Here is a 20050-nt window from a genome sequence, read left to right as displayed (position 1 = left end):
TTTCAGGGCAATGTATCTCTGATCCTTAGGATCATATCAGTCCATCAGTCTTTAAGGGCTGTTTCTTTTGCTTTGTTTTTATGTTGAGTATCATCCTCCTTTAGGGGCATAAGGCCTATACTCCATGAAACTGTAGGATATTTCACCCTTCCCAAAGATTTTAGTCTTGTTCATTTGATTCTCATAATTCTAACAACTCAACAGATGTCTTGTGTAGAGGAAAGTCTTTTATTTACACCCTATAAGTCTTTTAAGATTCTTTTGCATAAGAATATTTGCTACTACATTTTATTGTTTTCAATCTTTTTTACATTACATAACAACCCCAACTCCTCCTCCCTCCCCTCCTCTCACTTCTCCCACCTTCCTCCAACCCATTCCCCATACACTCCTCAGAGAGGGTGAGGCCTTCCATAGGGAATCAACAAAGTCTGTCACATCACATTAAGGCAGGACCAAGCCCCCCCATAACTAGACTGAGCAAGGTATCCCACCATATTGAATGGGCTCCCAAAAGTTGGTCTTTACTCATGATAAATCCTTGTCCCACTGCCACTGGCCTCATAAACTGCCAAGGCACACAGCTGTCACCCACATTCAGATGGCCTGGTTTATCCTATGCAGATTCCCCAGCTCCCCAGCTGTCAGTTCAGAGTCAGTGAGCTCCCACTTGGTCAGGTCAGCTGTTTTGTGGGTCTCCCCATCATGTTCTTGATCCCTTTGCTCATATTATTGTTCCTCCCTCTCTTTGACTGGACTCTGGGAACTTGGCCCAGTGCTTAGCTGTGGATCTTTTCTTCCATCAGTCCCTGCATGAAGGTTCTATGATGACAGTTAGGGTGATCACCAATCTTATTAAGGGGAAGGCCAATTCAGGCAGCAGCCTCCCCACACTCCCAACCATACCCCACTGAATCAGCCACCGCTGGAGCCTTGGTCCCACCTGCACCTGGAGGGGATGAGTGTCTGGGCTTCTAGCTAGATGGCTTTGTACTCTGGACTGTAGTTCCTGGTGGCACATCCCAAGGCCCACCACCATCCACCAAAGCTCCAAAGACCTCACATCAGCCTCCCCACAGTCCCAACCACACACCCCTGCATCAGCAACCACCAGAACCGTGGCCCCACCTGTACCTGGAGGAGGTAAGTGTCTGGGCTCCTGGCTGTACAGCCCTGTTCTCTTAAGTTGATTTTTTAAAGTTAATATACAAAGTTGTTGCTGGGTCCTAATGGCTCCCTCAGGAGAAGGGGTGAGAAGGCACAAAGTCAACAATACAGACCTCAGGAGTCAGGTGAAAGGAAAAATACACTCATTCATTTAGCAATGGGTAGAAACTTATATACCCTCCCAGCACCCAGGCATTCTGATCCGTTGACATTGCATAGTCACCACTCAGTGGCTCAGCATGATCAGGACCTCTGACAGTTCCTGTGTTAGGATCACAGGCAGGATCACATGGTAGCTCTTCATTGGCTGGGCAAGATCAGCACCACTGACAATAACTGTCAAGCTCCACAATGGTTAATCTTTCTGACTAACAGGCTACACAAAGGAACAGTTTTCATTATGGCATTGTCATATATGCTTTGTTCTTATTTGTCCCCCATCTTCATTCCACATCCTTGTCCCCCTGTTTTCTCTTGCTGAAAATAGTCAAACAATCCTAAGTGAAATGCAATGGTGGAAGTATCACAACTCCGGATCTCAAATTATACTACAGAGACATAGTAATAAAACTGTATGGTACTGATGGGAAAACAAACATATAGAGAAACAGTGTCATAGAAGAAGAGACCCATATATGAGGCCTGGAACTGCTTAGAATGCACTTTGTTTCTCTTCCACCTGCAGCGATGACATGGCTATGCCAAGCTATGGTTTTCAACCTTCAGCCTGTAGTTGCAATCAGCATGTACTACAGGGAAATGTTAGCTATCTACTTCTTTCAAATCCCCACCCTCTGACAACTTGGTCTCTAGCTCTTATTGCTTCCACAGTTTTCTGATACATTGTTAATTATAATATCTTCTTGTAAAGGTGTTAGGTTCTATTTTTATGAATATTAATATTATTCTGTTACCTCTCTTGTAGGACCAGACTCAAATCTGCTTTACCTATATCATACATGTGGGTTCATGGCAAGAGAAAATTCTGTTCAGACTTATCATTATAGTCATTTCTAGCATTAGTAAATAATTTTGTGAAGTTTTAAGATGGATATTTTACTGTGAGTGCTTAATGTAATATTTAATTCATCTGACTTGTATACTAAAATCATGAATGGGGAAAGAAGCCTTAAAAATCATTTTCTAAATAGAAACAGTAATACTCATAGGCTAACTGTCCAATGTTCTCAAACAATTGTTGATGAAATTAGGATTCTTAGTTTAGACTACCAAGGTCTACTAGGTCTTCTGGTATGATTTCAGTATGTGGGAGGTCAGTCTTTCTCCCTGATATTGTCTATTTAATTTTCCCCCAAACAGAATAAATTCCCAAACTATATGAATCAAATTTAGTACTGGCTTCATATTGCTACTCTTGTTTTGGTCTTGAAAATATATTGGTTTGACATGTTGGTAACATCTACAACCAAAGTGTATGTGTAACAAAATTCTAATGAAAATTCACTGAGCATTTAGAAAATGGACCCAACATGTGGCATTGCCTACTGAGTTTCTGCTCATGCTGGTTTCTGATGGTTTGTAGAATATTGTGTTAGTTTTTTAGGGCTAATGAGTTTGGGTTAATTTCTTTACCCCTCTCAGCCAAGTCTTTCCACAACATGGCTTCTCCCATGGGGTCTTTGCTAATAAATACTTTAATTGACCTGCTTTATTAAAATGAGTGTCTATATGATCATCTAGACACCCCACAGATGTGAAGAGAGATTATGAGTTCAAATGAGATGGGGGTAGGAAAAACCAGGTTTGATCCTGATTCTGCATTGCCACAAAACCTGATAATAAAGGAATTCAAGCTAACATAAAATTAGTAAACTGAGTGAAATGAAGCTAAATACTTGAGAAGTTTACTTTCATCAAATCATCACTATATATTAAGCATTGAAGAAGAAAATTGTTCCAAACACAAGAAGTAGAAAGCCATTGACTTTATATTGCTTTCACCTGTTCTTCAAATTCACCCTTCACTAATTTTGTTCACCCAGGTAGATGATGGTTTTGCTTGTCATTCTTATAAATCAATCTACTATATAAATGGACTAAAATACAGTAAAATTAAAGTTTTCATGTCCATATAGAAAAGAATATCCCTGATTTCTTATGTTTTCCCCAAGCAGCTACAACTATTTATATTCCATTTACTTTTGCATAGACATAAATTTTAAGGGTTTTTTGTGATTTTAATGCAATGACATTATTTTTTCCCTCTATTTTCTTTTTCCAAAACAGCCCAAATACCCTCTTTACTCTCATTCAAATCCATGGCCTCTTTTTCCACTAGTTAATGATGTGTGTGTGTGTGTTGTTACACACATATGTATGTATATATAATATATGATATATATTCCTAAATATGTAAATACAACCTGCTGAATCTGTATAATGTAATTTCAGAAATTTATAGGAGACAAATCACATAGCAAATTCCCTGATCCTCTCGCTCTTACAATCTGTCTGCCCCTTCTTCCTTAATGTACCCAGAGCATTGGTGCAAGAGTTGTTATGCAGATGTATCCATTGGGCCTTGGCTTCACAACTCTTCATTTTGATTGGTTATGGTTTTCTGTAACAGTCTCCATCTATTGCAAAGAAAAGTTTCCTTGATGAGGTGAGGACTTCACTTTCCTGTGGTATAAAGATATTCAGTGTGTAGGATTATAGTGGCTTAGTAAGGTAGCAGTAGTAGTTTTATTCCCCAAGATCCATGAGTTCAATAACTCTGAACACTTAGCTAGGTTTCCAGTACCAGGTATAATTTTGCTTCATTCAGGCAAGTGTTAAGTTCAATTAGAGAGGGATTGGTTACTGCCAAAGGATGTGCACCGCCACTGATTACATCCTTAGGGTTACTGTGCCATGATGGTCAATCCTTTTATACTTTATATTCTTTTTCTTATGCATGGGATCCAGCACTTTACCCATGCTAAGTATATGCTCTATCTCTGAGATGTATCTGGAGTCCCCGTTTTTGTTATTTACATTTTATTTTGTGGTTCGTGCTACTTCTTTGATAATTTAAAACAATGCATTTTGAGCATATTCACTCCCCAACTCCCCTAAGATCCCCCCTTTTATAGCTACCCAACTTTGTGTTATTTCTTTTTTTTAACTATCAAGTTCAATTTTTACCACTCCTGTATTCCTGGATGTGTGTCCTTCCACTGGAGTGTTTTGTTTTTCCTAAATAGCTTCGTTGGTACAGCTCCATGTAAGCTGTAATATACTACCTAGCCAACGGAACTTTTCAAAAGAGCAAGATTTTCTCACAAACAATTTCTAGTTATCACACTAATAAAAGCTCTTTTTAACATATCAACTCTATATGTCATTAAAACACAAATAGCATGTAAATGTTCTTATTAGGATTCTGCATTTGACTGAAACCTCATAGTAACCACCTCTATCAAATAGTTTATAATGTAAGAGGACACAATGATCTTTTAATGTTAATATCCTTCTCTATTCTTAGACCTAAAGCAAGTTCATCCTTATAGCATGAAAAAAAGCAACTGAAAACTCTCAATTTAAATGGCACCATACTTGGTGGAGAAGAAAGACAGAATGGTGAAGAAGATAACAATGTTGTTGATGTGAAAAGATGAGGGAGGACAAATGAATGAGATTATTAATGTTAAAGGAAGATGAATAAGAAAGATATGAAATTACTGCTTTGATGTCAGTCAAGACAACACTCTTGCTTTAAAGGTACAGAACAGACTTTAAAGTGGTTCAGTTGGGGGTACACAATTGATGTCAATGACAGATTGTGAAGATGGTATCTCTTAGCATAATGTTGTGTCAACCTGAGCACTCACTGTAACTTCTCTAAAATGAAATGTGTACTGCTACATAGTAATGTCATCACTAGTTTTTGTGTCTATGAGTGACAGCTACATGCGTGTCTGGTATTTGTGAATATCAGAATAGGGTGTCAGCTCCACTGTAATTACAGTTAAGTATTGTTGAGTCACCATGTATGTTAGGAACTGAACCGAGGTCCTCTGCTGGTGCCAATACAGGGGCTGTTCTTGTCTCTAAATATTACTACTTTAACTAGTTGCTGATTAATATATACTAAAATGCCTATAAAATTTAAAATTAAACATTTAAGACATTTACAGTGATGAAGTATACATTCAGTTTGATGTAAATGCACATTATAACTAGCCAGGGTCTAGCAGTCGGACACATGTACCTGTCTTAGTGTTGTATTGCTGTGAAGAGATGCCATAACCAAAGAATCTCTAAAAAAAGAAAACATTTATTGGGGGCTTACTTAGAGGATAGTCCATGATCATCATGGCAGAAAGCAAGGAGGCAGGCAGGCATGGCATAGCACTGGAGCATAAGATAAGAGCTTTACATACTGGTCTATATTCAGCAAGCAGAACAAGAGACTTGAAATGCGCTTTTGAAACCTCAAAACCAATACCCAGTGACACACTTCTCCAGTAAGCCACACCTTCTAATGCTTCCCAAACAGTTCTACTAACTGGGAGCCAAGCGTGCAAACACAGGAGCCCATGAGAACCATTTTCATTAAACCCACCATAATTTGCTTTCCAAATTCTTTAACTCTTAGAATGAACATCATTCTTATATTTTTACTTAATTACCATACAAAATCACAAGTATTCCTATGTAATTTCTAATGTAAATTTAGTTTGGATTGATTCCTCATCTCCTCCTAGTTTGTTTGGCCCCAATGGACCCTTCCATCCATTCTGCCTTTATAATAATGTGTTATACAACCTTTCCCACCTATGTCTTTTAAAGTCTCTTTTTGTTCCACATCATGGAATCCTGTCTTAGATTCCCATCATGATCTATTCTTAATTTGGGGGTAACACTCATAAGCACTGCCAATGCTTCAGTTATAACTTTCCTTTCTCCTGAATTCTTAGGGTCTTTTTCTGCCATTTGAAAATATTTGGGAATATTTTAGTTAGTCTTAGAATTTAATTCTCAAATGTGGGTGAACCAGACATACTTCTCTGCCTGAAGTTTCTTTGGAATCCAGGAAAAGTTTCTTTGTAATTCCTTCTCAAGTGCCCTTTGTGTAGAAAAGCACTGTAAAAGTCTAGGGGCCTTTCTCCTTCTTTATGTGCAATAGTGGACTATTGATTGACACATACATGCCTGAATGACTACACAACCCTTTCTAAAATTAAAGGATATTTGCCTGGTAGTGATTTTCTGTCTTTATGGAGTTGTAGTTGGCCAAGGATAGATGGTAAATTTCTTTCAGTCATATATACATGCATACATCTCTTTCATGTGTTCTATTGCCTCCAATGTTTACAAATCAATACATATTTGTTGTAAACATACTCTGCTAAGAATTTTCTCAGACCGCAAACAGAGTATTGAAGACAGTAAAAAGTTGTCTATATTCAAGAAACAACAATTCAGATGTGAATGTTGGGTGGAGGGCAGGCACATTTTATTCCCATCACTGCTTTGAGGATGGTGTTTGTTTTCTATGTGGTTTCAAATGACAGTACAGGGATTTTGCTACTGAACTGCTTCATACCCAGGAAGCATGTATTTCCAAACTGACATGATATATGCAATCAACTTTATCTTCTCTCCTCTTCATCATCAATCAATAAAGTGCTGGATATAAATATCACCTCTATTAAAATACTTGAGCAACAAGGAGAATACAGTACAATAACAGGAAATATCCAGTCCAAAGCTGGTAAACACTGCTCTGAACTTAACTTTGACATAAAGTAAAAATGATCCATGGCTCATGGGGTAAGCCTTTCATTTGTAATATATGAGGTATTTCTTATTTCAGAAACTTCTGGATAAGAATACTAATTTCTAACACCATGGGCAACTGTAGAAATTTATGCGCAAGGAATTGGCAATAGGGTGGGAGGATGGGGGGATGGTGGGGTGCGGGAGGAGGGGAGGGAGAGGGAACTGGGATTGACATGTAAAACAAGCTATTTAAAAAAAAGAAATTACAGTTATAACTTAGATTGCCTTCAGTAAACGGACATTTTAGAATCAAGTCTAGAAAAGGGAACAGAATTCAAGTAGAAGAATCTTCCAGAATCTCTTCCTTGAGTTTGGCTACATCAGTGCACATGATGTTGAGGGAGTGTATGTTTTTAAAACATCTTCACAAAGATGTGCAAAATAATGCTGCTGTTGGTTTCCTGCTTTTTTTTGACATAGTCTATAATGGCATATATTTGATTAATTTTATCATACTTAACCCTAGAACAATTTTAATTGTTATATATTTTAAGAAAAACTGTCTTAGAGAAATGTTTTAACGGATGTGCTGTTAATCTTAGTAGTGTCTGCTACTCAGGAAGAACTTGGGTTTTTAAATTATTTTTATATGACTATTTATTTTTCCTAGAGGTAAAATGTATAGGGCAAATACTTACACATTCTAATTTGGATGCTTTTTTATATAATTTCAAAAGTTGCATTTGGGACAGAGGACATGTCTTAGATGATTAAGTGCTTGCCACACTAAAATGAGGGCCTTAATTTGGATCCACAGCATTCATGGAAAAAGCAGAAACGAGCACACACCTGCAAAACCAGCGTTGAGACAAGAGTGGAGACAGGAGGATTCCCAAAGTTCATGTGCCAACTGGGCTAGAGAAAACTGTGAATTCTAGGTCTAATGAGAGACCTAATCTCAAAAAGTAAGAAAGAATGATTGAGGAGAAATCTGATGTAAGCCTCTGGCCTATACACACAAATATACATTCACCCCCATCCTGACACATACACTCGCACACAAACACAGACATAGAATTGGATGTCAAAGAACAACTTTGGGTGTCATGCCTCAGGCACAGTTCACCTTTCTGTGAGATCAGTCCTGAAACATGTCTGTACAAGTAACACCATAAGATATAAGCAGGTTTTATTTATATATTTAGGAATATATATATGCAAAAGAACAATTAGAGAAAAGAGGCCATTAACTTGACAGACCAAGGAGAGATACATGGCATGTGTATAACCGGGATATTTCTATAAGCCACCCTTGAGCAAATTATACCTTAGGATGACTTTAAACTTCTGGTCCTCCTTCCTTCACCTCCAATGTTCTGGGATTGCAGATATGCACCACCACCCTACTCAATTTATAACATGCTGAGGATCAAACCCAGTGCCTCTACATGCTAAGCAAACGCTCTATCAACTAAGCCATACCTGCATCCCTGTTTTGTTAAAATGAAAACTGCAGCATGCATTTTATAGTTCAAAATTGCATTGAGCACTCAGTACCAGTGGCAAGAGTCATTGGTTATGTGGCCAGGATCAGACTGTTTGAGGATGTGATGGTTAATATTGATTGTTGACTTGGCATGTTTAGAATCACCCAGGAGACAAGTCTCTATTCGTGATGGTTAGAGATTAGCTAGACTAGGTTAAATGAAGATGAGGAAGACTCAGTCTAAGTATAGACAGTACAGGAGTCCCAGATTATATAGAAAGAAGAAAAAGGGAACTAGTATCACTCATTCACCACTCTGTTGAAAATGGATGAAATGTAAGCCTTACACTTCGGCTGACAAGTCATCCAGACCAAGATGAACTCTATACAAAAGCAAAAATAAACCCTTGCTTTCTTAATTTCCTTTGGTCAGATCCATGGTTGCAGCAACTGACAAAGTAACCCAAGTAGAAGAGAATGATTAGTTGGTGACATATTGCAGGTCTCTATGAAATTCAAGATAAGAAATAGAATTTGAACTGTGCTGAATTATCTCTTAATATAATCCAGCAGCATGGAAACTTGCCTAGTCAGAAAGAAATACCTTAATGTTCATTTTAATTCAATACATAAATAAATCAACTTTCCAATATGATTCATGCTACCCAGAGTATTCCATATCAGCTGCTTATCATGATCCATTAAATGGACTTCCCCACATACTAAAAGGTGATAGAATTTGCTTTGAAAGCACTGTCTCAAGTAAAGAGTGAGTGCCTTTAAATGATTCTTTTCCATGAGCAAAGACTTGGAATGTGTGTGTGAGGGAATGAAATCTAATCACCACTCCTTGTCCAATCACTTGTACAACAAGGAACTGGACTGTCTGCTTCAAATGAAAACTAAACCCTGGGCAGCCAGGCAAGATCAGTCATTCAGAGCACCAACGACATGTCATTGGTTTGTTAGTTCATTTATTAATTGGGAATGAGCCATTCTGTGGCTTTTACTGCCCGTTTTACACAGGTGCCTCACACTGGTTCATCAGCTACATTGTCTGATCATCCACAGGAGGCTAATTTAAATGGCTATTCTATTCGTGATTAAGCCATAAGCTGATGGAACCAGTGGCTGTTAGTTTAAATTTCCCCTCCAAAAGGTTTGTCCTAAGTATTTACATACAGAGAGATAGATGCTCAAGATAATGATAAACACACTTGGTACTTCTTCCAATGAATACAATTATGGAGAATGATCAGACTGCATTAGTTAAATTGCACATTTTGTCACAAAGAAATGTAGAGAATTGAATGAACACTTGGAGTCCGCTAGAACAACAGACTCATAGGGCTTTTGCTTACATCTTGCATCTTTGCAAAAATAGAATTAATTCATCAATAACTTCATACTCAATCACCTTTAGATCACGAATCCATGAATCAAAGCTGCCTCATCATTTAAAGTTAATTGCTTTCTAACCAAGGCACCCTAATGTAGACATTAATTAGCAAAACAGAGTTACAGATATTCTTTAGCTTTGAACTTAGCACATTAACTTCTTTTTATCAGTAAAATTGATCTTGGAGATCCATCAAATCTCAGCCACCTGTGGGAATGTGGAAGTCATTAGGATGTTTCAGACTGATCTGAAGATAGATTGAAGTCTGGGGACACTTCTTTTCTTCCAGACTTCTTTCTAATATATTTATTACATCTCCTGCAACCATCATAACCATTTAAGACAACCAGCTGATAAACAGTTATCCCATCTATCCTGTGGAAGAATTGACCAATAACCCTGCCAGATATTTTCTTTGCAAATGAAATGTTTTGTCCATTCATCCCTACACTGCATAGTAAAGTATGGAAACAGATGATATCTATTTGGATTTTCGTGGCAGAATCTCAGTTATACCTGGAGTCTAAGTGATGCTATCTCACTATTGACTTCAGACGCAAGTGATCTAAGACAATCAAATTCACATCTCTTTTCATATATGGGACCAAGTGTGTTATCATAATAAGGGGAAAAAAACCTTGTCTTGGGAGGGCTAGTGTCACATTACCCCTGAGACCAATTTCCCCTAGCTCAGATCTCAGTTAAAGGAGCCTTGCCATTTGAAACGATAGGTTGGGATAATACAAGTGTATATCTATGTGGAAAAGGAGACACATTTTAATCAATACAAGAGCCTCTGACAGACAGCACAGTTGCATGTTCCTGGTGATTTGCAATTGTGTGTTTGAGGTTTGAGGTCACAGCTATGGAGTGTGCAGAGAGTACCTGGAACTGTAGATACAGACCCTGCCTCCTCATCATTTGCATTGAGCTGTACTTCCCACTCTAACCTCCTGGGAACCATGCAGGAATGTGTTTGACTTTCATTACAGATGCCACCTCTCCTTTCCAGGAACAGAAAATGATGACAAAACCTCTGGAGCTGATGCTTGAGAGGCACAAAGTCACCCAAGAGCTTATTTTCAAGAAGTCTATGCTCCACCTGCTCTATCTCACTTCTCCAGCACGAGATTATCCTAAACTGATAGTTTACCAAATATTTGAACCTTCATCTCAGCTTTTTCCTTCTTTCCCTGGTGCCATTGATTCTCTTCTCTGCAGTGAGCATTGCTCTCTAAAGCAGAAGAATACCAAAATAAAACAATATTCTAAAAGCTAGCTCCAATCAACAAATACTACCCAGTTCATGCAAGGTATAGTCCCAGAACCTAAGATCATATAAATGGATGCATACTCTATTGGAGCAGAAAGCCATGCACAGAAATAAGTCTAGTGTGAACCAAGTTTATACCTTGATAAAGGTGATAGAGGTTTCTTCTTACTAGGAATTAGCAACGTCATAGCAAACAGGAAACACTTGAAAGACAAAAACCATTTCAGAAGTCAGAGAAAAGCCTTGATGTTTAGAGAGAGAAACAGAAAAAGAACCTTACAGGCATGGGGCTGCAGGAAGGAAGGTGTTATGTTAGTTAGGGTTTCAATTGCTGTCATAAGTCACTTGGGGAAGAAACAGTCTGTTTCATCTACCACTTCCATCATTTAGAAAACCAGAACAGGGACCTGGAGGCAGGAACTGAAGCAGAAGCCCTGAGAAGCACCCCTTACCAGCTTTGCTCCCCATGGCTTGTTCAGCCTGCTTTCTTATAAAATGCCCAGGAATGAAACTACTCACAGTGAGCTGAATCCATCAACAATCAGAAAAATGCACTACAGGCTTGCCTAGAGGCCAATCAGGTTGGGGCATTTTCTCAACTGAGGTTGGGTCACGTTGACAAAAAACTAGCGAGCATGGGTATGATGGTAAAGTACTGTAAAGGGAGAGTCGTATCAAGAACCGAGTGGGAAGTTGAATGAATCAGTGGCCAAATGGACCTGGGAATTTTTGTGAAGCAAGATTGCCAAGCAAGGTTAAGCAGTTTTTGGTTCATTTTTGTAGGAAACAGAAACTCTTTACAAGTTGGGAAGCAGAAAAGGAAAGCTTGTTTATAAAACATGGTAATTACAAAGTGAGCATTGTCTGAGTGTGTTATAGAACAGAAAGGGGATCTACATACATATTAATGCCAGGTAGTTCCTAGTCTGTCAGCTTCAGAGATTTACTAGATTTGTGGTCCTCTGAGTGCTCACCAACAGGGCATGCTAACCTTGTTTATTTTAGCTATGCATTGGCTCCATATTTTATTTTCAGGATTTTCAAGCCTCTTGCTCTCCCATCCTCCTAAAATTTAATGTATCCACTAGACATTTTAAAATATTCTCAGGAAAATGTTCAAATATGAATGAGGACTTCTCACATGGGGATGCCCTAAGACTGAATCAAGAACTTGGTTATATTTTTTATTCCAAAAGGGGAATTATATATTGATGGTCTCTGTTAAAATGAGTCATGTACTACACTCTCATCCAACAGTCACAAAATCTTCATATTGTAGACAACTGTGTGAGCACATAGATTACAAATATGCTGATCCAGATGCTTTGAACAAATTCACTAATTCTCCCCTCAGCTCAGTTAAAAAGTGGCCATGATTGGCAGGAAAAAAAAAACAATGAAAATCCAGATTGTTTATTTTTAGAGTTATTGTTCACAAAAACTATGGGAAATTTCTCAGTTGCTGTTTCCACATTCAAGAATCTGTGGGTTCTCTTATTTGTGAAAAGTCACCTTCCTATAAGAATAAATATAACTTTCCACCATATTTCATTATCTTGCTTATTTGTGTCTATCATCGGATATACTTCACATGGCAATCTTGTCTCTGTCATCATGTGGAGCCTCTTCAGAGAGGCTTGCTGAGTCCCATATCTACGCGAATTCATGGTACTGAATTAATTGCAGCTTTATGTTTTCTTTATAATAGCCACAACTACTAGATGTTTTCCTAAGTATTGTATGTTTCATTGTCACATATTGTATCTCTCCACTCTAGAATTAAAGCTCCATGGCTGTCTATGCTACCAAACTTTTCCTAGTACCTACCTCTATATAGAAATAGATGTAAACTCAGTTATCCCAAGTTGGGAGTTACTGCTATAGAATTTGAACAAGACAAGTTTATTCTCAGAATAATAATTTTCAAGTCTCTAGACCTAAAAGTATTCATGTCAAAACATTAAGAACAAGAAAATATTGCTGTGTCTAATTTTCATCTCTTTTCTACCTGTACTTCCATGGACATAATTGTGCCTTTTCTGAAGCCCAAATATATTTACGTTAAAATTCTAATTCTCAAAATGAGCACATTTGAAATAGACCCTTTGTTAAGTAATTGAGATCTCATGGTGGTATACAGACAAAACCCTAATTTAATAGGAATAGAATGCTTTTTCATAAAAAGGAAAACTACACCATGCGAGAACACGCCAATAAGGTGGTTGTCTCCAGCAGGAAATCTCTCACTAGATGCTGACTTTGTCTATGACTTGATTGGAGATGTCTTCATTTCAAGAACCATGAAAAATCCACTTCTGTCTTTTCACCTACTCGACAGTATTTGGTATGGCAGCCTGAGATTATACATTTGCAATTTAATTGATACAAATTATTAAATCATATTTTCTCCATTTTGTCCATGTTCTTAATATAGGGACACTATGCTAACAACATTAATAACAATATCTGAAAGCCTTTGGTGATACAATTAATGAGCAATTGAGGAAACAGTTATCTCAGATCAAAGATAAAATTGTCACAATATAAAGTTTTTCTTACTACAGATTTTATTTATTGTGTGCTATGTTCCCAAAACAGATGGCATTGACTAAACAAGGGACATGAATTTGGTTATTTTATTATTTCTGTCCCAATTTTAGGTTGGTTAGGAGATATTATGGAAGATTTTATATCTTCAATTTATATAATGCTGTGAGATCATAAAATGGGTGGGTACATTTGAGGCATTCTTTGGACCTTATGAAAACCATGTAAGATCAAAGTCATGATTTTGGGGAGGGGGAGGTGGCTACATTTCTTCTTAACTAAAAGTCAATGTGCTTAACTGATTAACTTAGCAACTAGTTAACTAAGTTTTATAGTTAACTAGAATATCAAGTTTTCTCTTATTCTATTTCCAGGAGGTAAAGGCTACAGGTGTCACTGACAGTGAAGAAACTGTAGCCAGAAGTTCATCCAAATAATGAGTTTTAAAGTGATATGAGTCACTTTGACCTGCTTGATGAACTAACAATTTAAATTAATGGATCAAGAAGGTGCATACATTGTTTTAATTACAACAGCTGTGTTATAGCAACATCTATGAATGAGCTTATTATGCAACCACCTATTAAAGACGTGTTGCTAGTGGATTTTATAATCACCCTATAAAAACTTATTAGAGAATACAACTACATCTTTGACTCATTCAATAAATATTAATAAAGCATTTATGATTTGACTGTAATTTAAAATGCTATTATCTTTGAAGCAGGTGTCAGGAATCAGGTATCCATGAACCACAGTAGCATAGCAGTGTAGCAGCTTCCCATTGCTATGTGTTAAGTACTGTCCCCCTGGATTATTTTGACAGTAGCTATTTTCTAAATTATAGTTTTTTTAGTTCACTTTTATGTTATGCAAATCTCAAGAGGAACAGAATATTTTACCTGAATCCTTCATCTGGGTTTAAACTACAGCCACATGCAACTCACATATTAGTAACTGGTTCTGGTTTGAACTTTCCAGGTCATGGAGAAGCAGGGTTTGGCCAACTTCCTTTTAATATTCTTGTTTTATATTACTAAGTATATTTATTGAAACAGTACACTTATCTAAAGATCTAAGAAATCCCACTATTTATGAATTGTTATCTTTTTTACAAAACAAATTTTGTTTAAATTAAAACAATCTTAATTTACATACCAATCCCAGTTCCCTCACCCTCTCAACCTCCCATAACCCCTTACCATCCTCTATCCTACCCCGAACCCCATCCACTCCTCAGGGAGAGTGAAGTCTCCCATGAGGGATTATCAAAGTCTGTCACACCGATCTAGGTCCTAACCCGTGTATCTAGGCTAAGAGAGTATCTCTCCACAGGGAATGGGCTCCCAAAGCCCGTTCTTGTACTAGGGATAAATATTGGTCCCACTGCCAGTGGCCCCATTGACTGCCTGAACTCCCTAACTGACACCCACAGTTAGGGGGCCTGGTTCTGTCTTATGCAGGCTCCCTAGCTGTCAGTCTGGAGTCCATGAGCTCAGGTCAGTTGTTTCTGTGAGTTTCCCCAACATGGTCTTGACCCCTTTGTTCATCACTCCTCCTTCTGTACAACTGGATTCTAGGAGTTCGGCTCATTGCTTTGCTGTGAATCTCTGCTTCTGCCTCCATCAGCTACTGGATGAAGGCTGTATGATGGCATTTAAGGTAGTCATCAATCTCATTACAGGAGAAGGACATTTAAGGTAGCCCTCCACTATTGTTTAGATTCTTAATTGGGGTTATCCTTATGGGTTCCTGGAGATTTCCCTAGTGCCAGGTTTTTCGTTAAACCCATAGGGACTCCCTCTATAAAGGCGTCTCTTTCTCTTTTTCTCTGTTCTTCCCCCAACTCTACCTTCCTGATCCTTCATGTTCTCTTCCCCTCTTTCCCTCTTTCTCCTACTTCTCTTCTCCTCCTCCTCGCCCGTGTTCCCAATATACTCAGGAGATCTTGTCCATTTCCCCTTCTTGGGGGTTCCATGTATGCTTCTCTTAGGGTCCTCCTTGTTTCCTAGCTTCTCTGGAGTTGTGGACTATTGGCTGGTTATCCTTTGCTCTATGTCTAATGTCCAAATTGTTTTCAAGGCTTACCAGCTTGTAACCTTTAGTTTTGGGGTAATGGGTAATCTCTTTCAATTACTTGTTTTACCAAATTAAAGTTAGCAAAATGACAATAAGGAACTCTTTCCTGAGTTATGTGTGCTGAGGTTATATGCAGAATGCTTAAAATGACAGACTTTTGGAAAAATCTGTGGAAAGTCAGGAACAATCTGAAATTTCTTTGCAAACTACAGCTGTGAGAGTAAACTGTAAAAACAAATTAAAATTATAGTTATGCCACTCCTTCTAATGTACTATCAGTTAGAAATAATGAGGGACTTGCAATTCAGTATAATTCTTTAGCTCTTTTGAATGAAGTCTTAGAATATGATTTCCTTTCCTTCTGTTTGAAACAAATCCATCCATCATGAGGTTGATTTTGTTGGATCAGACAAATGAATACTATTATTACCTCTCTCATTATCCATAAGTAAATCATGTAATATCTAATGGTCTATGTTTAGTTAATGTATTAGTTACTCTTTTCATTATTGCGACAAAATACCCAACAAACCCAGCTTAAGACAGGAAGGTTTATTTATTTTTATATTTATTTATTTATTGGGTTTTTTTTTCAGTTTAAATTTAGATTAGAAACAAGGTTGCTTCACAAGTCAGTTCCAGGTCCCTCTTTGTTTCCCTCCCCTCCTCCCGTGCCCTCCTCCCAACCCCCCAATATCCCCTCATTTCCCTAGGGAGGGTGAGGCCCTCCATGGGTGTGTCCATAGTCTGTCATTTCATCCAGGGCAGGGCCTAGACCCTCCCCCAAGAGTTCAGGGTGAGAGTGCATCTCATATTGTTGGATGGGAGTCCAAAATCTATGTGTATACTCGGGATAAATACTGATCTACTGCCCAAGGCTCAATAGATTACCTAGGCCTCCTCACTGACACCCACATTAAGGGGGTCTTGATCAGTCCCATGCTGGATTCCCAGGCATCAGCCTGGGAATCAACAGTTAACCCTTGTCAGGTCAGCTGTTTCTGGGGTTAAACCAGCCCAGTCTTAACCCCTTTGCTCATCAGTCCTCCCTCGCTGTTACTGGCTTTCTTGAGTTCAGCTCAGTGCTTAGCCGTGGGAGTCTGCCTCTGCTTCCATCAGCCACTGAATGAAGGTTCTGTTTCCCAGACTCTCTGGCCATGGGATTGTAGGCTGGCACTCCCCAGATCTATGTCTAAAATCTATATATGAGAGAGTACATGCCATGTTTCTCTTTTTGTGACTGGGTTACCTCACTCAGTATGGTTTCTTCTAGTGTCATCCATTTGCCTGCAAATCTCAGGATTCCATTGTTTTTTTCTGCTGAATAGTACTCCATTGTGTAAATGTACCACATTTTCTCTATCCACTCTTTGGTTGAGGGGCGTCTAGGTTGCTTCCAAGTTCTGGCTATTACAAATAATGCTGCTATGAACATAGTGGAACAGACATCCTTGTTGTATGAATGGGCATCTTTTGGATACATGTGGCCATGGTTTTATAACTTACAGGGTCTCTTGACGTCACTCAGGAGTACTTTAAGATTAATATGTACAATTTGAATTCTTCTAATTGCGTTACATATATATACTTTAACAGACAACTTTCAGTGTTCCTAATGAGAAAGTAAGAAAGTAATGGTATTAAGAGCAAAATGCTAGCAAAGAAACAGTCTTTGTTTTTCTGGTTTTATTTCCCCCCTCATTGCTCATGTTTCATATTAGTTCTATGAGCAGTCAAGAATGGTGAGTCAAGAGTCATGGTCTATTCCACAAACCCTTTTTTTTTTAGCTGAATAAGATAAATTTGATAGATTAAAAAAGGTGTGTATAATTAGAAGCTGGGGAGATGGCTCAGTTAGTAAAGTGTTTGTCTTGCAAGCACATGAACCTGCTTTTGATTCCCACAACCAGCAGGGTGTCATTGGAATCCCAGCACTGAGGATGCATAGACAGGTGGCTCTCTGGAACTCAGTGGCCTGGATGCCTCCCCTTCAGGGAGAGCTCCAGGCTGGCGAGAGAGCCTGTCTCAAAAATAGGTGTACAGAACATCATGGATGACCTCTGAGCTCTTCCTCTGGTTCCCACACAAGGGTTTACACACATACAAATAAAAAAAACTACAAGTAAATAACGGTGATATGGCTCAGCAGGTAAAACCACATGCTGAATTAACCTGGAGACCTGGGTTCAATCCCCAAGACCTACAAGATCTACAAAAATTATTTTCTGACTTTCACACATGCCCCTTCGCATCCATGTATTGACATTTACAGATACTCCATATAAACACACTATACACTAGTAATAATAAATAATTTAAAATAAACTATATATATTTGAAACATAAAATGTGATGTTTTTCTTATGCATGTATTGTGAAGTCTTTAGCAATGTATTATAATACCCATCCCCTCACAGAGTTTTTTTGTATTTACCAGGAGTGAAAATATTTAAGATTGTGTCTTAGGAAATATCAAGTGTTACCATTATGCTGTACACTGACTGGATCTCCAGAACTTAATGTCCTATAGAACTGATTCTGCTGTACCCTTTGACCAACATACCCCCTCTGTAAACCTGTGTTTTCTCAAAATCTTTGTGTCCTTGTTTATGAAGTGAGTAAAGTATATTTGTCTTAGATTTCAGAGGGAAAAGGAGGGAAGGAGAGGAGGGGAGGATGGAGGAGAGCATGAGGTAATGGGATGCTCAAGATGGAGGAAGGACAGACAGGGAGAGCAAGGAAAGAGATATCTTGATTGAGGGAGCCATTATAGGGCTATCAAGAAACCTGGCACTAGGGAAATTCCCAAGAATCCACAAGGATAAGACTTTAAGCAACAGAGGAGAGGGTGCCTGAACTGGCCTTCTGTAATCAGATTGATGACTACCTGTATTATCATCATAAAACCTTCATTCAGCAACTGATGGAAGCAGATGCAGAGATTCATAGCAAAGCACTGGGATGAATTCTCAGAGTCCAGTTGAAGAGAGGGATGAGCAATAAGATGAGCAAAGGGAGCAAGACCAGGTTGGGGCTACCCACAGAAAAAGCTGACCTGATCTAGTGGGAGCTCAATGATTTATGAGTCACAACAGGGAACCTGCATAGGACCAAACTAGGCCCTTTGAATGTGGGTGACAGTTGTGTGGCTTGGGCAGTCTGTGGGTTCACTGGCAGTGGGACCAGGATTTTATCCCTAGTGCTTGAATTGCCTTTTTGAAACCCATTCTCTTGGAGGGATACTTTGCTCAGCCTAGATCTATGGGAGGAGGGCCTCAAGGTGATAGGCCTGACTTTGTTGTCTCCCCATAGAAAGCCTTACTCTGTCTGAGAAGTGGAGGGGCATGGGGAGAGGGGGCAGGAAGAGAGGAGGGAGTGGGAACTGGGAATGGTATGTAAAATGTGAAAAGAGTCTTTTAAAATAAAAAAAGATTTAAAAAAGAAAGAAAATCAAATACAAAACCTATAAGTAATTGCAAATCTGCTACTCTTTTCTGACAGGCCATTTGGTACTTTTCCTGGGATTTTTCACAATGAAGACACTAGATATTTATGTGTCAAGTTGAATCTAACATGGAAGAATTTGAAAAGTTATACAAATAATCAGTAATATCACTTGATTGTTTTTTATCTTGGTATGATTGCAAAGCATTACACACTTAGGTGACATTACTAGTCCAAGAAAGTTCTTTGAAGAAAGAAATTATGAAATGGATATCTTCTACACTCTAAAATTTGAAGGAAACTTCATAAATAAATTTTCTAGACTGAATTTATCATTTAACTGACATCTGTGTAATTATGATTCATTTTAAGAAAATCTAAGCAAAGATGAGTTTTCAGAAACTAGAAAATTTTATAAAACTGGGTGGTTTTCTTAAAAGTAGTAATTCCTAAAAGCAAGTATATTTTTAATCCAAGAAATTCAGTTGTATGATTCTTTTCTAATTTTCCAACTTCCTCTTTTGCTTTTGATGGGTAGAATACATACACCTTCCAAAGTTACAAAGTTCTGAAGATGTACAGCCATGTGCCTTATCTCATCGAAATTATGAGTGGCATTGCTCATATGAACTGATTTGTTAAGCCAGATACTGTTGTGTGCACTTTAGACCTGTGAATAATTAGATTGTTCCATCAGCCTTGCAAGACAGACCCTGCAATGGTCTCTGTTTTCCATGTAGGAAGCAGATACTGAGTTAAGTGCTAAGAACTCATAACTGGGGAGTGAAGGGATCAGGATTTGGATCCAAGATAGAGACAGAGCCAAAGATTGAGAGCTGTACCAGAGTGCTCTGAACCCTCAGCCTTGAGGAAGTTCAAGCCCATTTGTAGCAGTGGATACTGAAGACTCATGTAAAGGCTGGCTTCA

At 38.3% G+C, this 20050-nt stretch overlaps 1 long non-coding RNA gene across 3 annotated transcripts in view; it reads left to right on the top strand.

Moving 5' to 3' along the window:
- Nucleotides 1–846: 846 nt before the first annotated feature.
- The window catches only part of LOC121140478, a 72651-nt gene continuing 53447 nt past the window's right edge, over nucleotides 847–20050 (top strand). For 2 of the 3 annotated variants that reach the window (XR_005877328.1, XR_005877327.1), the window contains exons 1-2: nucleotides 847–1143; nucleotides 4655–4890. This is a non-coding gene — a long non-coding RNA (uncharacterized LOC121140478). Of the gene's footprint in view, nucleotides 1144–4654; nucleotides 4891–7711; nucleotides 7844–20050 lie in introns of those variants that run through there. The other variant, XR_005877329.1, reaches the window with a different exon arrangement.

Source organism: Mesocricetus auratus, unplaced genomic scaffold, assembly GCF_017639785.1.
Source record: "Mesocricetus auratus isolate SY011 unplaced genomic scaffold, BCM_Maur_2.0 Super-Scaffold_100004, whole genome shotgun sequence".
Classification (NCBI taxonomy): Eukaryota; Metazoa; Chordata; class Mammalia; order Rodentia; family Cricetidae; genus Mesocricetus; species Mesocricetus auratus.
The sequence above is the reverse complement of the archived record's forward strand: the minus strand, read 5'-3'. Positions and strand labels throughout refer to the sequence as shown.